Raw genomic sequence first — 23,808 nt, forward strand, 5'->3', positions numbered from 1 at the left:
AAAACAGAAGATATCTATTTGCCTAGTTATTCAGTCTTCAACCTTCATCTTACTTATCTTTTTTAATCATACATGCAGAGCTCTGAGCTCTGACCTTGCCCCTGTGGGTCCTGTGCTTCTAGGAGGTTTATGCTAGTTTCAGTGGCTCACTGTGACCCTCCATGTAGCCCTTCTCTCTCTAGGGCCAGGGTTACAGTCTACTGAGCCCTTTTCATCATAGGCCAGCAAGGAGGTTGGCGAGAGAACTCCCACAATCTCTGTTGTCCCTGGGGGCTTATTTCAGAACAGTTTAGCCTCCTGTCCTGACAGGGGCCTGACTTCCCCTCCCAGGAGATGTTCCTGTAGTGGTGGGTTGGTGGGAACCTGGGCCCACCCTTTACTCCAGGTTCCAGACCAGGGACCCTAATGGTAGCAGCTGTTGGCTGCCAACCTTTCACTGCCAGAGTTGCTACATTTCCCTGGGCCACTTCCCCACAGATCTCCTGTTTCTCTCTTCTTCACCCTTACCTTAGGGCTCTCTTACCAATGGTTTGAGGGTGTCTCCATTAATCAGCCCTTCAGCTGCACTTCCTCTCCCCCAGCTCTCCTCTGCCTGACTGGAGTGAGGCCTTTTTATAGTATCAGCAGGACCTTAATTAGAGTCAGGTGATCACATTAGCTTAATGGCCTCACCTGACTCTTTGCAGGTTAATTAGAGTCAGGTGTTCTCATTAGCCTGGAGTAGCCCCTGCTCTGGTCAGTCAGGAAACAGAAAACTGTTAATCCAGTGGCCAGTACATCTGCCTTTTGCTATTCTGCTGTACCCAGCCGGCCTTAGTCTATCACTATATATATATAGTGAATCCAAACATTCCTAACCAAGTTAAAAGGTGCTTCTGTGGGGGAAACAGAAAGGCGAAATACCAAAAATTGTAATAGCTGGTAGTTTGTGGGACTGCACTGAAATCTGAAATAGGTTATTTCTACCTGTGGCTTAGTTACCAGCAACTGTGGGTGGTTCAGTTTTTGCCTATATAATTTCATATAGAAATATGCTTAGTGTTTAAGGAGTGACAGAGTTAAATGGTAAGTGCATCATATATGTACTCTTCTGAAAGAAATAGTTTTGACAGATCTATCTGAATTTTTCCTTGAGAATTATGGAGGATCTGGAGCCAAATATAACCTTCCAACTGATGTTGCCTGCAGGAGATTCAGTGTCCAAAACAAGAGACAATGTAAATGTCTGGCACATGTTTCTATCAGAAACCTGAGCATAAAATTAGAATTTTCATGAATGGCACAAAAGTTCTAACTAATCAATTTTAGCCAACTTGTGATTTCTGTGAGCCATACTAGCTTAAAATTGCACATTCAAACACACACACACACACACACACACACACACACACACACACACACACACACACACACACACACACACACACACTCTTACTTTAAATGAAAAAGAACCATCTCATTTTCAGATTCAAGTCCATGGTAAAACACACAGTATTTTTTTCTTTACTAATACTGCAGCTGGCACTTCAGACAGACTGGATTCGATTGAATTGAAATCATCTTCATTGATCTTCTCCTTTAGTGAAAAGGCTAAACAGTATTTAAACTCTTGTGTCTGGACACTATGCACTTTTCTAGCTATAAGTTGCCAAGTGAGAAATAACAAGAAAGAAAGAGCTTAGTGTTTATTTTCTTGGCAGATGTGAAAACAGAAAACTCACTGGCAAAGACAAAAGGGACATGTATATCTATAAACAAAAACAGTACTATTGATTAAAGAGCTCTGAATCATAGTCAAATAATTTACTTTTGCATTAAGCTTTGCCATAAAGAATCTATTCAGCATATAATGTAACTTAGTGATATAAATACTGGCATTTCAAAAATCAGATGGCTTCTGTAGTGAACTTTGTTTTCTTAATCATATTGTTGAAAACAATACAAAGTCCAGTAGTATTTCAAGATATTGTTAGGTGCTGGAAAGTTTGAAAGAGACAGATTCTGCCATTGTTACAGAACAAAATACTGCTCAAAAAGGGAGTAATTTTTCCATTGATTTCAGTGATACTACTTGTACATCAAGGTAGTAAAGGGGGCAGAAGCTAGCCCACAATCTTTTGACAAACTTCTGCTCTCACTTTTGTTATTATAAAGTAAACAGACTAAAAATCAACAGATTTACAACAGTGTTGCTGAGAACAGAATTTGGGCCATTATCCGTAAACAAATATGCAGTACATCCTGTTTCTAGCTTCATAGTCATTCACTTTTACCACCCTGCACGTGAATCTCAATATCAAAGATTATCACTTTCAAAGTACCTGAAACAAACATCTTGCACTTTTTAGTTACTTGGGGCAACATACTCTATGCAGAACACAACTTTTTTAACTTTACATTATTCACTATGATGACAATGTTGTTAGAAATTTTGCCCAGATTTAAGGCTGGTATGTGATAGATAGGGTTGTTTACTTTTCTTTTTATATATATATATATATATAAGTTTTTAGTTGTGATTAATTTATATATATATAACAACTAAAATATATATATATATAACAACTAAAATATATATATTTATATATATAAATAAAATATATATATATATAACAACTAAAAATGCTATTTGTGCAATCAATTTTATCTTGGTTGCCATTCACATTTTGATCTTCTCTTTGATGGGCTTTGAGTCATATGCGCTAATATTTATGCACAAGGTGACTAGATGTTACTGTTCTGTTAATGTTTTCATAATTGTGCAAGGAAACATGTTTAGCTTGTGCTATTTTGAGCATATGTTATGCCTGTAGGAACATATGATTAGATCAAATACTTGGAGCAATTCTGGGAAATAACTAGACGATGAGTTCTTTAAAAACTGGGGCCTTGTATTTGCAGATTTTTATACACATGCTTAACTTTATACACACTAGTCTTACTGAATTGAATGGGATTACTGTGACAGTCATTAATAGATTTTATCCTTGCACCACACCTATAAATTTGGATCAGAGGCACAGGGTAGATTAAGTTACTTGCCCAACAGAAAGTCTGTGGCTAAATCATATATTGTACAGAGATCTCCTGGGTCCCAGCCCAATGCTCTGTCTACTAGAGCATCCATTTTTATTTAAGGATCCACAGAGCAGTCCCGTCTGTCTGGGGAGATATGTTCTCCAAAATGAACTAGGGATGTGTCCTGTTTAAAGTGACCAACACAATTCACATTTGAATCCTGTGTTGTGTATAAATAACTGCTAGACATTTGAAAAATAACTATGAATGATAGACAACTCTGAGAAAATTCCAAGCGTTCATGGACATTCACAAACAGAGAAATTATTCATCAGATAAATGATTTACTATATATATTATTCTCTCAACTTTACTTATCAACAAAGAACCAGTTCCTAAACCTCAAAACAAATTTCTGGAACCAAATCTAATAAAATCTTTTAAATGTTAAAATAAAGAATTTTTTTAAAAAAAAGTTTTAGAAGGGATAAAAATCCTTGTATTTTATGGCAACCTGACCTCCAGTTACAGAGGTGTAGGAAGAAACTTTCCCTAGAGGCAGGTTACCTTCCTAGACAAGCCAGGTTATCATTTGCGGACCCATACAAAATTTCAGATGGAGGTTCAGACCCCTTTGGAAATCCTGGATAAAATCTGTAGACCTCATGAAGTCCATGACCACAGATTGAAAACCACTGCCATAACCGTTAGGAATTGTAGAAAATTGATAAGGGAAACAAAGAGATACAAGGAGAAATCTATGGCCAACAGAGTGAAGGACAATAAGAAGGAAGTTTTTAAATATACTTGGAACAAAAAGAATCCTGGCGATGGTATTGCTCCATTACTAGATGGTAGAATTATCAGTAATAATGCAGAAAAGGCAGACATTTTCAATATATCACTTTTTTCCTCCCAAATTCAAAACTGAAATATTTAGTCTCATCATATAATGATAACACTCTTTCTATTCCACTAGTATCTCTGGAGAATGTTAAACAGAAGCTACAAGTTAAACTTTTGTAAATCAGCAGGTCCAAATAACTTGCATCCAGTGGTTTGAAAAGAGCTGGCTGAGGAGCTCACAGGACCATTAATGCTGATTTTCACTAAGTCTTGGAACACTGGGGAAGTTCCTGAAGACTGAAAGAAAACTAATATTGAGCTACTTCTTAAAAAGTGTAAATGGGATGACTCAGGTAACTATAGGCATGTCAGCCTGACATCAATCCTGAGATGATCTTGGGAGCCCCTCAGTACCAACTGATAGAGGACTCACCATATTGTAACTTGCATCAGGCCTAACACACACATTGCCCCAACACATTGTTGTCATGATATTCATTTAAAAGATGTCTTGGAATATATCATTGAAAAACTAACAACATGCTGGTCATGAATATCATCATGGCACATATGATGATGTCAACCATTGTCAAGGTTTTTTCCCTCACTTTGAACTTTAGAATACAAAAAGTGGGGACCTGCATGAACACTTCTAAGCTTACTTATTAGCTTAGATCTGGTACGCTGCCACCAGCCAGAATTTAATGTCTGGCACACTTTCTGTTCCCCCAAAACCTTCCCTGGGGTACCCAGATCCAAACCCCTTGGATCTTAAAACAAGGAGAAATTAACCATCCCCCTCTTTTCCCCCCAGACTTTCCCCTGCCTGGGTTGCCTTCAGAGGCTTCACATCGATCCAAATTCCTTGGATCTTAAAACAAGGAGGAATTAACCATACCCTCTCCTTTCCCCCCACTAATCCCTGGTGAGTTCAGACTCAACCCCTTGGATCTTAAAACAAGGAAAAATCAATCAGGTTCTCAAAAAGAAAGCTTTTAATTAAAGAAAGAAAAAAAATAAAAATTATCTCTGTAAAATCAGGATGGAAAATGCTTTACAGGGTACTCAGATTCATATAGATCAGAAGGATCCCCACCCTAGCCTTAGATTCAAAGTTACAGCAAACAGAAGTAAAAATCCTTCCAGCAGAAAGAAACATTTACAAGTTGAGAAAACAAACATAAGACTAATCTGCCTTGCCTGGCTATTACTTACAATTTTGAAACATGAAAGACTGATTCAGAAAGATTGGGAAAGCCTGGGTGTACATCTGGTCCCTCAGTCCCAAGAGCGAACAGCGAACAAAACAAAAAGCACAAAGACTTCCCTCCACCAAGATTTGAAAGTATCTTGTCCCCCTATTGGTCCTCTGATCAGGTGTCAGCCAGGTTTACTGAGCTTCTTAACCCTTTACAGGTAAAAGAGACATTATCCCTTAACTGTCTGTTTATGACAGGGATACGCACCAATATTACGTTTTGGAGTTGGTAACTAGACAAAGGAAGCTAAACAGGTTTTTTACGTATATAAAGGAATGTGTATTTGTCTGACCAGCTTGAGCACAGGCAAAAGGCAATGCAGATATATTTATATTTAAGGAAAACAAAGCCATCAAGCTAACAAGCAGGAGAGAAGACTGCTTAATTATCACAATAGGGGGATGGAGTGTTTACCCCCGGGAAGCCTTCCTGGCTTTTGAAACAGAGAGAATGAACTTTGAGATAATATAAAGGGGGGCAAAAAGACATTCAAGTTATCCATCACATAGGGGACAAAGGGAAGCTGCACCTCTGAGTTCATGAAAAGTGGATCCTCTTAATTTGGCAGGCAAGAATAGCTGGAAACTAATATAGTGAAAAACCTGCTTAGGCAAGTGTCGTAACTTGCTGAAATTAAGTTTTAGTCACAAGAAAGTTTATATTTTGTTTTATTTTTAACTCTTTAATATTTCCTTTCTATCTTTCTTGAAATCACTTAAATCTGTGTTCTTGTTTAAATAACCATATTCTTAGTTTTACTGCAAACCAGCTCAGTGCTATTGATTGTATAGTCTGAGCTGAGCTAACAAGTTGTTTTATGTACTTGCTCTTTGGCCATAAATGTGGTGTAACCTGTGAATGTTCAGTAAGAGGGACTGGAGTCTATAGGGAAGATGGTTTTAGAGAGACTCAGGAACAGAAAAGGTTGTTGCTGGGTTGGTGGAAGCCGAAGTGAGACCATTGTGCTATGAACATGCTGCGGAGAATCTCAAGGAGGAGCAAAGAAAAGTTATTTTACCTCAATATTTGGGATTGGTACGACCACTGCTGGAATATCGTGTCGAGTTCTTGTGCCTACAATTCAAGAAGGATGTAGGTAAACTGGAGAAGGTTCAGAAAAGAGCAGACCCACCAACGGGAGGGAGGAAGGTGTAAAAATGGGTCAACTGGCCAGAGGACCAGCTATTTAAAAGGGCCCAGAGATATATATATATATTTTTAAAATAAAAATTAAGATTAAAAAAAGAAATCTGGTTTTCCACTGCTGCTCTTTACAGAGCGCCATCCCTCACTGTGACAGTAACAGTTTTCCAGAGCACTGCCTCACCCTGCTGGACTAGGAGTCTGGCAGAGCATCAACAACAGCAGCCTGGGGACCACAGAGCTTGCTCCCTTCTCTGGCTGCTCAGGAGCCGCTATGCCAGGCTCTTCGGCTGAAGGGCTGAGGACAGGGTGACTTCAAAGAGAAACAAGCTCCCTCTGTGCTACCAGACTGTAGCTCCTTGCCAAACACAAGCCAGTAAGTTCAGCCACCCAGTCGAACCGCCCAGAGGGAGCCAGGGCTAGCTCCCCCCCACACACACACACTTTGCTGCCGCTAGCACAGGCTGACGAGCCGCTATCATGAGCACAGGATGAGGGGCAGGCCACCTCTACTGCTCAGCCAGGGAATGAGGCGTGGGTTTTCCCTCTGCCTTTGCCCCTGGCTACCTACTCAGAGATCTCCCAGTAGATGTGGTGTACCAGGCCTGCTGTTTCCTCTTTGCTCTGGGTGTTGATGTCCCACAGCTCCAGCAGCACAAGTATTGCATTGCATATTTTAACCTCTATTGGTCATATTCAGTTACATCTTGTATATCAGTTTTTTCCTTGTCTTTAGATTACACATGAATCACAACTAGGTATTTAATTAGCCTACTTGATACTTTACGTGTTTTCTTACTCTGTGCTTCTTAAAATGTTTTATATATTAATTTCATTCCATAATGTATTTATTTAATTTAAATATATAATTCAAAATAAAAAATTCCACATCTTCTATTTAGGCTCACAGTTTGTTTAATACTGGTGCTGTAACTGGAAAGAAAAGTTAACTAGATCAAGCAACACCTTAACTTACACATAGTGGGTTCTAATGTGTTCTCAGTAGGATAAAAAGAAGTGTCATAAACCTCAGCCATCCCTTTCTAGGGCTGGGGGCATTGACTGTTCTACCCTGGGGCCTGAAATTGCTGTCGGCGGGCCTGGAGAAGAGCCACAATAATGAGTAAAGGATTAGAAAACATGCCTTACACAGTGATAGGCTCAAAGACATCAGTTTATTTAGTTAACAAAGGGACTATTAAGGGGTGACTTGATTATAGTTTATCAGTATCTATATTATAGATACTTGATTATAGTCTATGCTATATGGGGAGCTATCAGAGGGAACAAGAACAGGACGTTCCAAAGCTTTGCTATAAAGACACATGCAAGTGAGATATGAAGGAATTTGGAATTGATCCTGACTAATGGGAAGTTTTGGCAAGTGATCGTAACAAGTGGTGCCATCGTCTCCATCGGGTTATCAAAGTCTATGACAGGACCTGGCTCCTACAGCTTGAAGAGAAAAGAGCCTGTAGGCCTCAAGCAGCTCCCAACCAAGATACATACATTTTCAATAACTGCCAAAGATCATACAAATCTCGGATTGGACTATTCAGGCACATGAGACATTGCATACCATCTACATTAGAGGCTGCAATTCTCACCATTTCTCGCAGATGAAAGAATGCTAACAATAGATAAATATCTACATGGGGAACACATATTTAGTAATGGGCTCTTCAATCTAGCTGAAAAAGATATAGCACAATCCAATAGCTGGAAGCTGAAGCTAGACAAATTCAGACTGGAAATGAAGTGGACATTTTTAAAAGTGAAAGTAATTTACTACTGGAACAACTGACCAAGGATCATGATGGATTCTCCATCACTGTAGGTTTTAAAATCAAGATTGGATGTTTTTCTAAAAGATCTGCTCTGGGTATTATTTCAGGGAAGTTCTGTGACCTGTGTTACATAGGAGGTCAGATTAGATGATCACAAAGGTCTCTTCTGGTATTTGAATCGATGCATCTATAATCATCTGGCAATGGCTAGTATCCCTTCAGCAAAGACAAAATACTGGACTAGATGGCCCTATGTTCCTAATTCTGAGAATTTTATTTTGTGTGAAATGCTTCTTTTTTTCTGACCAGAACCAATACTACAGATATGTTCTGGTAATCTGAATAATCATTCAAACTATTAAAACAAATTGTCAACATCATGTCAAAATATGCAAAGCCATATCTTTAAATCAAACTTACAGGTTTTCAAGCAATATTTTTCTTATTCTAAATTTATAGAAATGCAAAGTATTAGTGACGGCAATATTTTCCATGAGTTTGTGCATATGGTGAAATCAGTGTTTAGCAACATTTACCAATAAAAATCTAATCTTCCCAAGCCTACTGATGGGATATAGCACTGTAAAGCATTTATAGTAACTTCACTATAATGGTATACAGGTTGATTTGGTTGGAAACAGGTTATGACCCTTTTATGACATTTAAAAAATCCCTGATGTATACAGGGTGGAGTCGACAAAAAAATAAACTGCATGAAATGCTGACAATGCTTGACTGTTAGAATTATACAATGTCATTTGGCAAGACAGTTTCTTTTGCTATTTTGGTGCAGTATTATCATCCAAAATGATGTGGTCATGTGAAAAGACTCCACTGCTTTGCAGGTTGCGGTCATTTTCACTAGCTTCCAGAAAAGAGCACAACAATTTTCTTACATCATCAGTTCCCTCTCTGGATATGTCTGAATAGGAAAAGTTTGAGATGAAATATTCACTGAAATGATACTGCATTGCAGTATCCATTTCTACCTGCTGTGATTTGCTTTATGGAATCATTTTATAAAGCTCAACTCTCGTGACATTAATTTAAAGATGAATCAAACAAGACATCATGTCTTTTGACCAAACATCTGACTTTAAGAAAACCAAGTGACAGTTGCTTTGGGTTAACCAGCAGAGCTGGTGTGCCTTGACCACTGGAAAAAAAGATTCTTGTCTGAAACTCCAAGCTCACAGGCTTACTGTGACATTGGAAGTTTTTGTGAAGTAGTCTATTTTTTCTGCTTTGTTACTAGTCTTACCCCTTCTACATCCCTCAAGCAAGAAACCAGGAGAAAGCTTTGAACCATGATATCCCACACAGAGGTGTGCACAAGAATTGTCCAGTAATTGCCAGTATCTTCTGTGGCACTCCTTGGCAACCAAATTACAATTAAGGTGGCACTCATTAAACATAACATATAATTAAAGTTGTTGCGGCAGTATCCTCTGTGGCACTGCTTGGCAACCAAACTGTAGGAGCGGGTAGGGGATGACATGATCTAATAACCTATCCCACATAGCTATAGTAAAGTAGCAACACTTCTGTCACACAATTTTACTAAGTAAGGGTTTCTAAGAGAGGAAACATCATGTTGAGTGTTTTCACTGACTACATCTCAGTAAACATTTTAAGTCTCAGTCTTCTTCAACTGTGGAATAAAATACACCCAACATGGCTAAGCCCGCCAGGTGAACACTGAAAGACTGGGGAAGGTATAAATTAAAGCAATCAGCATTCCATATTGTTTGTTAGTTGTTTTTCTTCTTATACCTTTCATGTTTCACAGGCCATATGAATCCTAACTCAGTGCAAGTCATGCTGGTGCTTTACCAGTCACACCTATCTGGTAATGTGCACATGGTTTAGGTCTTTGCATTCATCACTGGTTATGGCCTGATGTGAGCTAGCTGTTTGGTCCTTCTATCAGATTTCCCCTCAAAACCTAAGGAAGTAAATACAAAAAAATATGGATTTTTGCAGATTACACAAAGCATTTCTTTAATACTCATTACGGGCCAGAAGGCAATACCTTTGTTTGTATTCAATAGTACCTTGCATCTCCAGTAGTCTCAAGGAAGTCAATGTGAGCTCTGAGGGAGTAAGATTCTATTCTGTATGAGTGGCAGTTCCAAAACAGAACCTATCAAATAAAATGCAATATAAAAAATGAAATTGCTTTAATCTGTTCATGGTTCATCTGTTCTGGTGTCCCTAGTCTCTGTTTCCCAGAAGTTGGAAATGGGTGACAGGGGATGGACTGCTTGATGATGACTTGTTCTGTTCATTCCCTCTGGGGCACCTGGCATTGGCTACTGTACAAATAGGGTTGCCCTCGACAGTAAGCTGGTATCATCAATCTTTCAATACTTCAAATCAGGGTCGCCCAAAGGATTCAGGGGGCCTGGGGCAAAGCAATTTCAGGGGCCCCTTCCAAAAAAAAAAGTTGCAATACTATAGAATACTATATCCTTGTGGGGGCCCCTATGGGGCCCAGGGCAAATTGCCCCACTTTCCCCCCGACCCCAGGGAAGCCCTGGGAAAATAAACTTTTAAAAACCTTCCGCATCTCGGCACAAACCCTGTTTTGAGAAAACTTCTTTTCAAGTCACCTTTACAAGGTATCACTCACTGGTTCTCAGCATCAGCTAGTGCTAAAAGGCACTAAAGCTTATTAATAAGGTTGGACAAATATTTTCCGTCAAAACTTTTTTTGGATCAAAAACTAGGGGTTTTTAAAAAGCAGAAAAAAAATCACGGACAATGTTTGCTTTCCTTCAAATTTTGTCATGATTTTTTTTTATTGAAAAGCTGAAATTCCTCTGCCAAAACCTGAACATGGTCTGGGGTTTCAGAAGTGTGTGGCCAAATATTTGCTGCTTGCTGTGCTTGATTGTTTAAAGAAACAATAAAAAAAATTCTGCTTAAAAAAAATCCAAAACTTTTGAACCACCTCAGCTCATGACCAAACGCCTAAGCCCAACCACTCAGAGATTTTTCCAGGTTTCTGATGCTCTGCTGGCTTCCTTGACTCATATCTGTCTCCATAACTTTGGGTTCATTTACCTTAGAACATAAGAATGGCCATACTGGGTCAGACCAAAGGTCCATTCTACTGACAGTGGCCGATGCCAAGTGCCCCAGAGGGAGTGAACCTAACAGATAATGATCAAGTGATCTCTCTCCTGCCATCCGTCTCCTCCCTCTGATAAACAGAGGCTAGGGACACCATTCCTTACCCTTCCTGGCTAATAGCCATTAATGGACTTAACCTCCATGAATGTATCTGTTTACCAGAGACTGACTCTACAGGGTCCCTCACAAACTGGAGACAGTTACTGTGGGTTTGTCTTTAGTATAGACTATGTACACACTCCAAAAACTGAGCATTTGAGCTTGTTCCAGAATCTGGGATGAGCCTATGTTGTGAAAACTGAAATGCTCAAAATAGCACATGCATGTGAATGGACACAGGGTGCTAAAATTAAATTAACCCAGGGGTTCTCAAACTGTGGGTCGGGATCCTTCAGGGGGGTCACTGGGTTATTACTGGGGTCGCGAGCTGTCAGCCTCCACCTCAAACACCGCTTTGCCTCCAGCATTTATAATAGTGTTAAATATATTAAAAAGTGTTTTTAATTTATAAGGGGAGGGTCACACTCAGAGATTTGCTATGTGAAAGGGGTCACCAGCACAGAAGTTTGAGAACCACTGAATTAAACCCTCTGGAGCCTTGGGGAATGCAAGGGGGAGGGGGTCTCCCTTGGTAGAGTTGGGAAGGAGGTAAGTGGTGTAGGATATTGCTCTTCTCATTTGAGCCTTCCCCATGGAAAAGATAACAGCTTGGCTCTTTGTGTTAAATAGCTGTCTTCAAGCCTCAAACTGCTGAATGAGCTTTAGAGTAAGGAAGACTGTGCCTACCCAAACAACCTGCCCCTGCCCCCTATCTCACCCCACCCACTTCCTGCCCCCTGACTGCCCCCTTCAGAATCTCCAACCCATCCTGCTCCTTGTCCCCTCACAGCCCCCCTGAAACCCTCTCCCCATCAACCCCCCTGGGACCCCACCCCCCACCAACCCCCCCTGTTCTCTGTCCCCTAACTGCCCCAATCCCTATCCCCCCTGCTGAGTCCTAACAGACCCCCGGAATGCCCATGATCCAACCCCCAATTCCCCATCCTCTGACTGTCTCCACCCCAGAACCTCTGCCCCCTCCCTGTCCCCTGACTGTCTCCAGGACTCTGCCCCTTATCCAATCCCCCCAGTCCTGGCCCTCTGCCCTGTTGCTTATCACCACCTCCCAGAGCCTCAGCGTGCTGTGTCCTGCAGCGGCATGGCTCTGGTGGGACCGGAGCTCACAGCCCCACCCCCTTACCATGCGGCTCCGAGCAGGGCAGAGCTCAGGTCTCACTAGAGCCACGCTGCTTTAGCTTTGTCCATGGCCTCTCCTGTACCTGGAGCGCTGAGGCCCTGAGGGATGGGGGAAGGCAGAGGCGCGGCCGGAGCATTCCCTTGGGGGCCCTTGAGGGGCCTGGGGTCTGGCGCAAATTGCCCCACTTGCCCCCCACCGCCGGGCGGCCCTGCTTCAGATTAGGATTGTCAAGCAATTAAAAAAATTCATGATTAATCACATGAATAATTTCACATTAAACAATAGTAGAATATCATTTATTTAAATATTTTGGATGTTTTCTAGATTTTGAAATATATTGATTTCAGTTACAACACAGAATACGAAGTGTACAGTGCTCACTTTTATATTATTTTTATTACAAATATTTGTACTGTAAAAAAACAAAATAAATAGCACTTTTCAATTCACCTCATACAAGTACTGTAGTGCAATCTCTATCATGAAAGTGCTACTTATAAATGTGTAATTTTTTTTGTTATATAACTGCACTCAAAAACAAAACAATGTAAAACTTCAGAGCCTACAAGTCCACACAATCTATTTCTTGTTCAGCCAATTGCTAAGACAAACACATTTGCTTACATTTCCAAGAGACACTGCTGCCTGCTTCTTATTTACAATGTCACCTGAAAGTGAGAACAGGTGTTTTCATGGCACTTTTGTAGCCGGCGTTGCAAGGTATTTACATGCCAGATATGCTAAACATTCATATGCCCCTTCATGCTTTGGCCACCATTCCAGAGGACATGCTTCCAAGCTGATGATGATGGCTAAAAAAATAATGCATTAATTAAATTTGTGACTGAACTCCTTGGGGGAGAATTGTATGTCTCCTGTTCTGTTTTACCCTCATTCTGCCGTATATTTGATGTTATGGCAGTCTTGATGTCCCAGCACGTTCATTTCAAGAATACTTTCACAGTAGATTTGACAAAACTCAAAGGTTTAAGAATCTTAAGTACCATCCCAAATCTGAGAGGGATGAGGTGTGGGGCTTGTTTTTAGAAGTCTTAAAAGAGCAACACTCTGATGCAGAAACTAAGAACTCGAATCACCAAAAAAAAAAAATCAATCTGCTGCTGGTGGCATCTGACTCAGATGATGAAAATGAACATGCATCGATCTGCATTACTTTGGATTGTTATTGACCAGAACCCATCATTAACATGGACATATGTCCTCTGGAATGGTGGTTGAAGTATGAAGGGACATATGAATCTTTAGCGCATCTGGCATGCAAATACCTTGTGATGCTGGCTACGAAAGTGCCATGCAAATGCCACTTTCAGATGACACTGTAAACAAGAAGCAGGCAGCGTTATCTCCTGCAAATTGTAACCAAATGTATTTTTCTGAACGATCAGCTAAACAAGAAGTAGGACTGAGCGGACTTGTAGGCACTAAAGTTTTACATTGTTTTATTTTTAGTGCAATACATAATTCTACATTTGTAAGTTCAACTTTCATGATAAAGAGATTGCATTACAGTACCTGTATGTGGTGAATTGAAAAATACTATTTCTTTTGTTCATAATTTTTGCAGTGCAAATATTTGTAATAAAAAATAATAATTTAAAGTAAGCACTGTACACTTTGTATTCTGTGTTGCAATAAATATCAATATATTTGAAAATGTAGAAAACCATCCAAAATATTTAATACATTTCAATTGGTATTCTATTGTTTAACAGTGTAAGTAATCGAGATTAATTTTTTTTAATGCAGTTAACTCAAAAAAAATTATTGCATGATTTAACTGTGTTTAAAATGATAGCCCTACTTCAGATTTATAGTGGTATGAACGGAAGGAGGATCAAGCCCCAGCTAAAAAATGCATTAAGAACCAGCTCTGGTAACCTGCCCCAGTCTTAAGTGTCTACTTTAAATTAAAGATTAATTTCAAGCTAAACCTCAGATCCAAGGCCTTGAATTTTAGGAAGAAGCAGGCTTGGAATCTGGATCTGAATTCTGAAGTTTGGTCCCATCACTACCTTAAAATAAAAACATTTCCAATGTCACTTTGATCTCTCCAGAGTTAAAGAAATTTCTCACTACTGCTGTAGAAAATCATCAACTGATTTTTTCTTGTCTCTGGGCATGCAAGACTGAATGAAATCTGTTTTACAACCCAAGCCATATCCCATCTGTATAGTCTGAAGCTGTTCTATACTTGAGCAGAACATACAGTTGCAAAAGCTGGAGTGTAAACTGTGATGGGGCAAGGCCAGATGTAATGACAGATGTAATGACTCCATACTCATAGCCCCGGACTTTACAAAGGAATTTATTTTACAGACAGATGCTTCTGAGGTGGGGTTGGGGGCGGTTCTGTCACAAATGATTGGAGAAGAAGAGCACTCGATCCTCTATCTAAGCAGAAAGCTGCTCCCAAGAGAACAGAAGTATGCAATAGTCAAGAGAGAATGCCTTGCCGTCAAATGGGCCATGGAGATACTGCGTTATTACCTCTTAGGCTGGCGATTTTCTCTTGTGACGGACCATGCACCCCTCCAGTGGATGCAGAGGAATAAGGAAAAGAATGCAAGGGTCACCAGCTGGTTCTTATCCCCCCAACCATTCCAGTTCCGCATACGGCACAGGGCTGGATGCCACCACAGCAATGCTGATGGTCTTTCATGAGCACACTGCCTGGCGTCCCAAGTTGCCCAACCCTTTGGTGTTGAGCAGAGCGGGGGGATATGTGATGGGGCAAGGCCAGATGGCTACAGTAAAGTACTGAGGAACAGGTATGTTAGCCCCAGGCTAAACAAATCCCTAGTACCATGGTAACCAAATGGCAGTTGCTCCAGGTTTATCAAGGCACCTGGGGCCAATTAAGATCTTTCTAGAAGGCAGTGGAGACAGCTATTTTGATTAGAACACTTGCAGCCAATCAAGGCAGGCTAATCAGGGCACTTGGGTTTAAAAAGGAGCTCACTCCAGTCAGGCAGGGAGGAGCCAGAGGAGAAGGAGCGGGTGTGAGGAGCTGGGAGCAAGAGGCACAAGAAGCTGAGACTGAGAGGGTGTGCTACTGGAGGATTGAGGAAATATCAGACAATCAAGCATTATCAGACAGCAGAAGGAAGGTCCTGTGGTGAGGATAAAGAAGGTGTTTGGAGGAGGCCATGGAGAAGTAGCCCAGGGAGTTGTAGCTGTCATGCAGCTGTTACAAGAGGCACTATAGACAGCTGCAATCCACAGGGCCCTGGGCTGGAACCCGGAGTAGAGGACGGGCCCTGGTTCCCCCCAAACCTTGCAACTCCTGATCAGAGACAGGAGGAGTTGATCCAAACTGTGGGTTCCACCAGAGGGGAAGATCACTGAGGTGAGCAAATCCGCCAATAAGTGCAGGACCCACCAAGGTAGAGGAGGAACTTTGTCACAACTGGTGTCAAAAGTGGGATTTTTGGTGTGCACAGCGTGGCAGAAGAAAGAGTGTGATTTAAAAAAAAAAAAGACAGTGTTAATTTTTTTTGTCACCACAATGGATGACGTAGTGTGGGCACTGATACAAGCCATGGTGGCCCAGCAGGAGGCTACCCGTATCCAGGCAGCCACCCAGCAAGAAGCAGTGTGGCTGCAGCAAGAGACTAATCGCCTGCTGATGGACCAAGTTGCTCAAGATTGAGCTATGTTGCGGGAACTGGTAAACCAGGTAAAGACCCTTACAGAACTGAACCATGGCCATGATAGGACACAGTTCATACAGGCCACCCATTGGCTGCAGGAAATGATGCGGGAGGATGATGTAGAGGCATACCTTCTGGCCTTTGAGAGGACAGCCCTATGGGAGGCCTGGCCTCGAGATCAGTGGTCTGGCATCCTTGCCCTATTCCTGTGTGGGGAGGCCCAGAAGGCCTACCATGATCTGCCTGAAGAGGCTGCAGCAGACTACTCCCAGCTGAAGGCAGAGATCCTGGCCAGATCTGGGGTAATGACTGCAGTGCAGGCCCAGTGGTATCATGAGTGGAGGTACCAGGAAGACAAATCCCCGCGGTCCCAATTGTATGATTTCATCCATCTCGCACGAAAATGGTTGCAAACAGAGTCCTGGAGTCCAGAAGAGATACTAGAGGTTCTGGTCATCAACCGGTACATGAGGGCACTGCCACCAGATCTCTGCAAATGGGTAGGCCAGAATGATCCGTCTACCTATGACGAGATGATCACGCTGGTAGAAAGACGCATGACAGCCAGGGAATTGACCCAACTACCCAAGGAAAGCCCCTTTCGTAGCAAATGAAAAGTACTACACTTAGAGGAAAAATCAGTTGCACATAAACAAAATGGGAAATGACTGCCTAGGAAGGAGTACTGCAGAAAGGTATCTGGTGGTATAGTGGATCACAAACTAAATATGAGTCAAACACTGTATAAAAAAAGCAAACATTCTTCTGGGATACATTAGCAGGAGTGTTGTCAGCAAGATACGAGAAGTAATTCTTCTGTTCTACTCTGCATTAATTAGGCCTCTACTGGAGTTCTTGTGTCCAGTTCTGTGTGCCACATTTCAGGAAAGATGTGAACAAATTGGAGAAAGTCCAGAGAAGAGCAACAAAATGATTAAAGGCCTAGAAAACATGACCCATGAGTGAAGATTGAAAAAATTGGGTTTGTTTAGTCTAGAGAAGAGACAACTGAGAGGGGACATGATAACAGTTTTCAAGTACATAAAACTTTGCTAGAAGAAGGAAGTAGAAAAATAGTTCTCTTTAACCTCTGAGGATAAGACAAGAAGCGAAGGGTTTACATTGCAGCAAATGCAGTTTAGGTGGGATATTAGGTAAAACTTTCTAACTGTCAGGGTGGTTAAATACTGGAATAATTTGCTTAGGGAGGTTGTGGACTCTCCATCATTGGAGATTTTTAAAAGCAGGTTAGACAAATACCTGTCAGGGATGTTCTAGATAATAGACTGGTTGGCAGAGTGCCCCAAGGGTCAGTCCTGGGGCCGGTTTTGTTCAATATCTTCATTAATGATCTGGAGGATGGCGTGCATTGCAACCTCAGCAAGTTTGCAGAGGACACTAAACTAGGATGAGTGGTAGATACACAGAAGGGTAGGGATAGGATACAGAGGCACCTAGACAAATTAGAGGATTGGGCCAAAAGAAATCTGATGAGGTTCAACAAGGACAAGCAGTATTATATCATGAAAAACCAGAATAAAAATAGTTGATAGTCACCCTAACATAAAGGTTGTTGGACTTTCAGCTACACAAAGAAAACTAGTGTTAATTAAAAGCATAACAGTTAGCTTCTTAACCTCATTTGTGCATATACCCTAAATGTTTAAGCGTCTCTGAAGATGTGTATATCTACTGACTCCAAGTCATGTGAGTATTTTCTTCTGTCAATATATTCTCGTCACCAGTCAAGTATAGTCAAGTATACTGTGCATGCATGCAAAAGCAAAATTTTATGGGTTTGGATTTCTTTCTTTTTGTTGGTTTCAGTGAAAATAAAAAGGAGTTTCTACAGATGAAAAGCTGCCCTTTTGTCTTGAAATACAATGTTTACTCAAGAAAATAATGAATACAAATAGAGAAAAGTTCTCCTACCATAGTGTTTGTTTAGAAAAATTCATGATTTTGCTTTTGATAAAATGTCAGACTTCAAACACAGTTCTTTAATGTAATAGTAGAAATGCTGAAATTTCACCATAGATTCAGTTATGGAGACTCTTGAAAAATCCAATATTATAGGTACATACAAAAGGGAAAAGATAAGTAGTTAGCTCTATTCCCTACTATGAGGGGATATCAAGACACCCCTCACTACCATTCACAGCAGCACCATCCACTATCAAACTTTACTTCTGGGAGTGTCTGGAAGCTTAAATTCCCTGCTGCTTCCTTCAAGCAAATGTTTGCAGCACAGTCTATCAGCTGTCACATAAACCTTCCCTGATGGCATCTCACGTTTACTGCGTCTTTAAAATCTAAGGAAATATTTGTTTATTTTCCCCTCCCCCCTTACATGGGCTTTTGAATAGGAGGGAATGTTTAGCTAGATTGTTCCTGACCCTTATGCAAGTGCACAAAACGAGACATGGGGAGCAGAGAATGGAGAGTGAGGGTGGAGAGAATGTACATAGCAGCATAAGCAGTGGCCATAACTTCAGCCTCTCCCTACTCAGCCAAGATTGCACAATACCCCCAAAGATATAGGGCACTGAGGGAGATGGAAAGGGAATGGCTGTGTCCCCCCTTCACACACATGCTAAACTGGCTAGTTGAACAAGGGTAGGGAGCAAACTGCATCAGTGAGTATGCTGCTTCTGAGCACCTCAGGCCCTGGTAGTGCTACCCTAGGAGCCACTCCCTTCTCAGCAAGAGGCCCTGCCACAGAGGCAGAACTCATGCTAGAGGCTCCTGTTCAGCAAAGCACTAAAGAATGTGCCTAGCTTTAATGTATCTAATAAATGAATCTATATCATCCTCAACTATATGTGGTTCTTGATGTTTTCAGACCAGAAGTGGAAGCAAATACTGGAAGCCCAGACAACACAATTTGTTAAATCTGGCCCCAATTCATCAAAAAAATTACATACGTGCTTAACTCCGTCGGACAACGCCGTGCTAAATGTCAGCATGTGCGCAAGTGCTGAATCGAGGCCAGTTTTAATGTACAACGTCTTGCTGAGCATCCTGTGGCCTGCTAAACCCAGGGTTGTGAGTTCAATCCTTGAGAGGGCCATTTGGGGATTGGTCCTGCTTTGAGCAGGGGATTAGACTAGATGATCTCTTGAGGTCCCTTCCAACCCTAATAATCATCATTCTATGTGTTTGTCTCCAGTTCTGGTCTAAAACCACCAGAATCAAATTGAGGATTATGTAATCTTAAATCAAGTCTAACCAGGAATTTCTGTATCAGGCAAACATTTTACTAGCATTTTCATTTACATAGTCAGAATCCTTGTGGATTCTTCAAACCCTGGGCTTCTTGGACAGATTCCCAGAGATTAGGTACTTATACTGACTTGTAGTGACTACTGGGTTAAATAATTACATATCATGACAAAATGCTCTTATTATTAGCTGGTATTTCCTGAAAAAAAATCTCCTGTAATAACAGCGTTATTCCCTCTCCACTATTTTCATATGCAAAAGCCAGAAATTGTGGGCTAAGAAATCAAGTTACTTATTAAGCCCACTCCTTTATGTGAGATTGCTGCTTTAAAGTGCTCCTTTTCTCTGAATTATTCAAATAACCTTACAATAGCACTTGCTCAGATTAGCCAGTTTTGAATATTGTTTAACCTGTTTTTAGAAACCTGATAGATTAAACAGGAATTCATTCTTCCCTTATTAAAAGGGACTTCCATTGGTCAACAATAGTCCCAATGTAACTTTGTTTCAAATTATACTAATACAGAAACTGAACCCAAGACAGTATATATAGACTTTTCTCCCATTGTTATAATGCCTCATCCAAAGGTAATTCTAACCTATTTTAAATATGTGTCAGATTAAATATTTGTCACTCTGTTTTTGATAGTAAGTAGGGCAAATTAGTTTCTGGGGAAATTCATGTTTACTGTACATGTGTGTTTTTCCTTTATTCCTTGATGCACTCAACAGCTCAGAGATGATGAGTTTCCCAGTGCTACAGGCTATGACACGAGGATTTACATCTCTTTAGAACTGACAGCAGTTGTCAAGAGCAGTGATTCCTAGTTGACAATGACAGTTGACAAAGGTCATCCAACAGTTAAGATAAATAAAAGGTTATAAAACATAAATACAGAAACTGTTCTAAGGAGGCAAATCTGCTCCAGATGTGGCCTCCCATTTGCCAAAAATTATGCTAATTACTGTAACCTGATGGGGTGATACCCAAAACCATTCCCTGAAGAAAAAGGAAAACAAAAGATATGAACTTCCAACTGAAATAAGTAAAAATAAGAAACTTGATTCTCTCTCTAGAAAGGAAAAATAGTATTCAGATTTGTCACCATCTGAAATTTGTCAATTAATCTCATTATATCGTTAGCATTATAAATTAAGAAAAAAAGATGATAAGCACAAGAGCAGTCATTTCTGCTAACTTTCCTCTGGTATTTTCCCATATTCACCTGAGGGATCCTCATGAGTTATGCTTGATGAATCAGATAAGAGATGATTTTGCATATAAAGCTTGCAAGATTTTAAAACATCAGATCATTGTTTTAAGAAAAAATCTTGGCATTTGTGATTAGTGGACTCTTAGGTTATAGTAATAGATTTAAATGAATATATCTGGGTGAAATATTAAATTCTAAGAAATCAGGAAAAAAATAGTCATTGACACTGTATCCCCTGCTGATTACTATGCCAAAGACTTACATTCTTCCTGTTGAAGGTAGGGGTCCGGGCAGAAACAGATGCATCGTGGAGGTGAATGCCTGGCTGCGAAGATGGTGTCGCCAGGAGGGCTTTGGCTTCCTCGACCACGGGATGCTATTTGAGGAAGGACTGCTAGGAACAGATGGCGTTCACCTTTCGAAGCGGGGAAAGGCCTTATTTGCGCACAGACTGGCTAACCTAGTAAGGAGGGCTTTAAACTAGGTTCGACGGGGACAGGTGAGCAAAGCCCACAGGTAAGTGGGGAACAAGACCTGGGAGATGGGTTGGAAACAGGAGGGAGCACGGGCTATAATGGCAGAGAGGAAGGAGGGTCAGGGCGAAGCTGGGAGGCAAGATCAAACCAGTATCTTAGATGCCTTTATACAAATGCAAGAAGTATGGGTAATAAGCAGGAAGAACTGGAAGTGCTAATAAATAAATACAACTATGACATTATTGGCATTACTGAAACTTGGTGGGATAATACACACGACTGGAATGTTGGTGTGGATGGGTATAGTTTGCTCAGGAAGGATAGACAGGGGAAAAAGGGAGGAGGTGTTGCCTTATATATTAAAAATGTACACACTTGGACTGAGGTGGAGATGGACATAGGAGACGGAAGGGTGGAGAGTCTCTGGGTTAGGCTAAAAGGGGTAAAAAACACAGGTGATGTCGTGCTGGGAGTCTACTACAGGCCACCTAATCAGGCGGAAGAGGTGGATGAGGCTTTCTTCAAACAACTAACAAAATCATCCAAAGCCCAAGATTTGGTGGTGATGGGGGACTTCAACTATCCAGATATATGTTGGGAAAATAACACCGCGGGGCACAGACTATCCAATAAGTTCCTGGACTGCATTGCAGACAACTTTTTATTTCAGAAAGTTGAAAAAGCTACTAGGGGGGAAGCTGTTCTAGACTTGATTTTAACCAATAGGGAGGAACTTGTTGAGAATTTGAAAGTAGAAGGAAGCTTGGGTGAAAGTGATCATGAAATCATAGAATTTGCAATTCTAAGGAAAGGTAGAAGGGAGTACAGCAGAATAGAGACAATGGATTTCAGGAAGGCGGATTTTGGTAAGCTCAAAGAGCTGATAGGCAAGGTCCCATGGGAATTAAGACTGAGGGGAAAAACAACTGAGGAAAGTTGGCAGTTTTTCAAAGGGACGCTATTAAGGGCCCAAAAGCAAGTTATTCCGATGGTTAGGAAAGATAGAAAATGTGGCAAAAGACCACCTTGGCTTACCCTTGAGATCTTGCGTGACCTACAAAATAAAAAGGTGTCATATAAAAAATGGAAACTAGGTCAGATCACGAAGGATGAATATAGGCAAATAACACAGGAATGCAGAGGCAAGATTAGAAAAGCAAAGGCACAAAATGAACTCAAACTAGCTATGGGAATAAAGGGAAACAAGAAGACTTTTTATCAATACATTAGAAGCAAGAGGAAGACTAAGGACAGGGTAGGCCCACTGCTCAATGAGGAGGGGGTAACAGTAACGGGAGACTTGGAAATGGCAGAGATGCTTAATGACTTCTTTGTTTCGGTCTTCACTGAGAAGTCTGAAGGAATGTCTAGTATAGTGAATGCTTACGGGAAGAGGGTAGGTTTAGAAGAGAAAATAAGGAAAGAGCAAGTAAAAAATCACTTAGAAAAGTTAGATGCCTGCAAGTCACCAGGGCCTGATGAAATGCATCCTAGAATACTCAAGGAGTTAATGGAAGAGGTATCTGAGCCTCTAGCTATTATCTTTGGGAAATCATGGGAGACGGGGGAGATTCCAGAAGACTGGAAGGGGGCAAATATAGTGCCCATCTATAAAAAGGGAAATAAAAACAACCCAGGAAACTACAGACCAGTTAGTTTAACTTCTGTGCCAGGGAAGATAATGGAGCAGGTAATCAAAGAAATCATCTGCAAACACTTGGAAGGTGGTAAGGTGATAGGGAATAGCCAGCATGGATTTGTAAAGAACAAATCGTGTCAAACTAATCTGATAGCGTTCTTTGATAGGATAACGAGCCTTGTGGATAAGGGAGAAGCGGTGGATGTGATATACCTAGACTTTAGTAAGGCATTTGATACAGTTTCGCATGATATTCTTATAGATAAGCTAGGAAAGTACAATTTAGATGGGGCTACTATAAGGTGGGTGCATAACTGGCTGGATAACCGTACTCAGAGAGTAGTTGTTAATGGCTCCCAATCCTGCTGGAAAGGTATAACAAGTGGGGTTCCGCAGGGGTCTGTTTTGGGACCGGTTCTGTTCAATATCTTCATCAACGATTTAGATGTTGGCATAGAAAGTACGCTTATTAAGTTTGCGGACGATACCAAACTGGGAGGGATTGCAACTGCTCTGGAGGACAGGGTCAAAATTCAAAATGATCTGGACAAATTGGAGAAATGGTCTGAGGTAAACAGGATGAAGTTCAATAAAGATAAATGCAAAGTGCTCCACTTAGGAAGGAACAATCAGTTTCACACATACAGAATGGGAAGAGACTGTCTAGGAAGGAGTATGGCAGAAAGAGATCTAGGGGTCATAGTGGACCACAAGCTTAATATGAGTCAACAGTGTGATACTGTTGCAAAAAAAGCAAACATGATTCTGGGATGCATTAACAGGTGTGTTGTAAACGACACGAGAAGTCATTCTTCCGCTTTACTCTGCGCTGGTTAGGCCTCAACTGGAGTATTGTGTCCAGTTCTGGGCACCGCATTTCAAGAAAGATGTGGAGAAATTGGAGAGGGTCCAGAGAAGAGCAACAAGAATGATTAAAGGTCTTGAGAACATGACCTATGAAGGAAGGCTGAAGGAATTGGGTTTGTTTAGTTTGGAAAAGAGAAGACTGAGAGGGGACATGATAGCAGTTTTCAGGTATCTAAAAGGGTGTCATCAGGAGGAGGGAGAAAACTTGTTCACCTTAGCCTCCAATGATAGAACAAGAAGCAATGGGCTTAAACTGCAGCAAGGGAGATTTAGGTTGGACATTAGGAAAAAGTT

The sequence above is a fragment of the Gopherus evgoodei genome, chromosome 4, assembly GCF_007399415.2.
Source record: "Gopherus evgoodei ecotype Sinaloan lineage chromosome 4, rGopEvg1_v1.p, whole genome shotgun sequence".
NCBI classification, from domain to species: domain Eukaryota; kingdom Metazoa; phylum Chordata; order Testudines; family Testudinidae; genus Gopherus; species Gopherus evgoodei.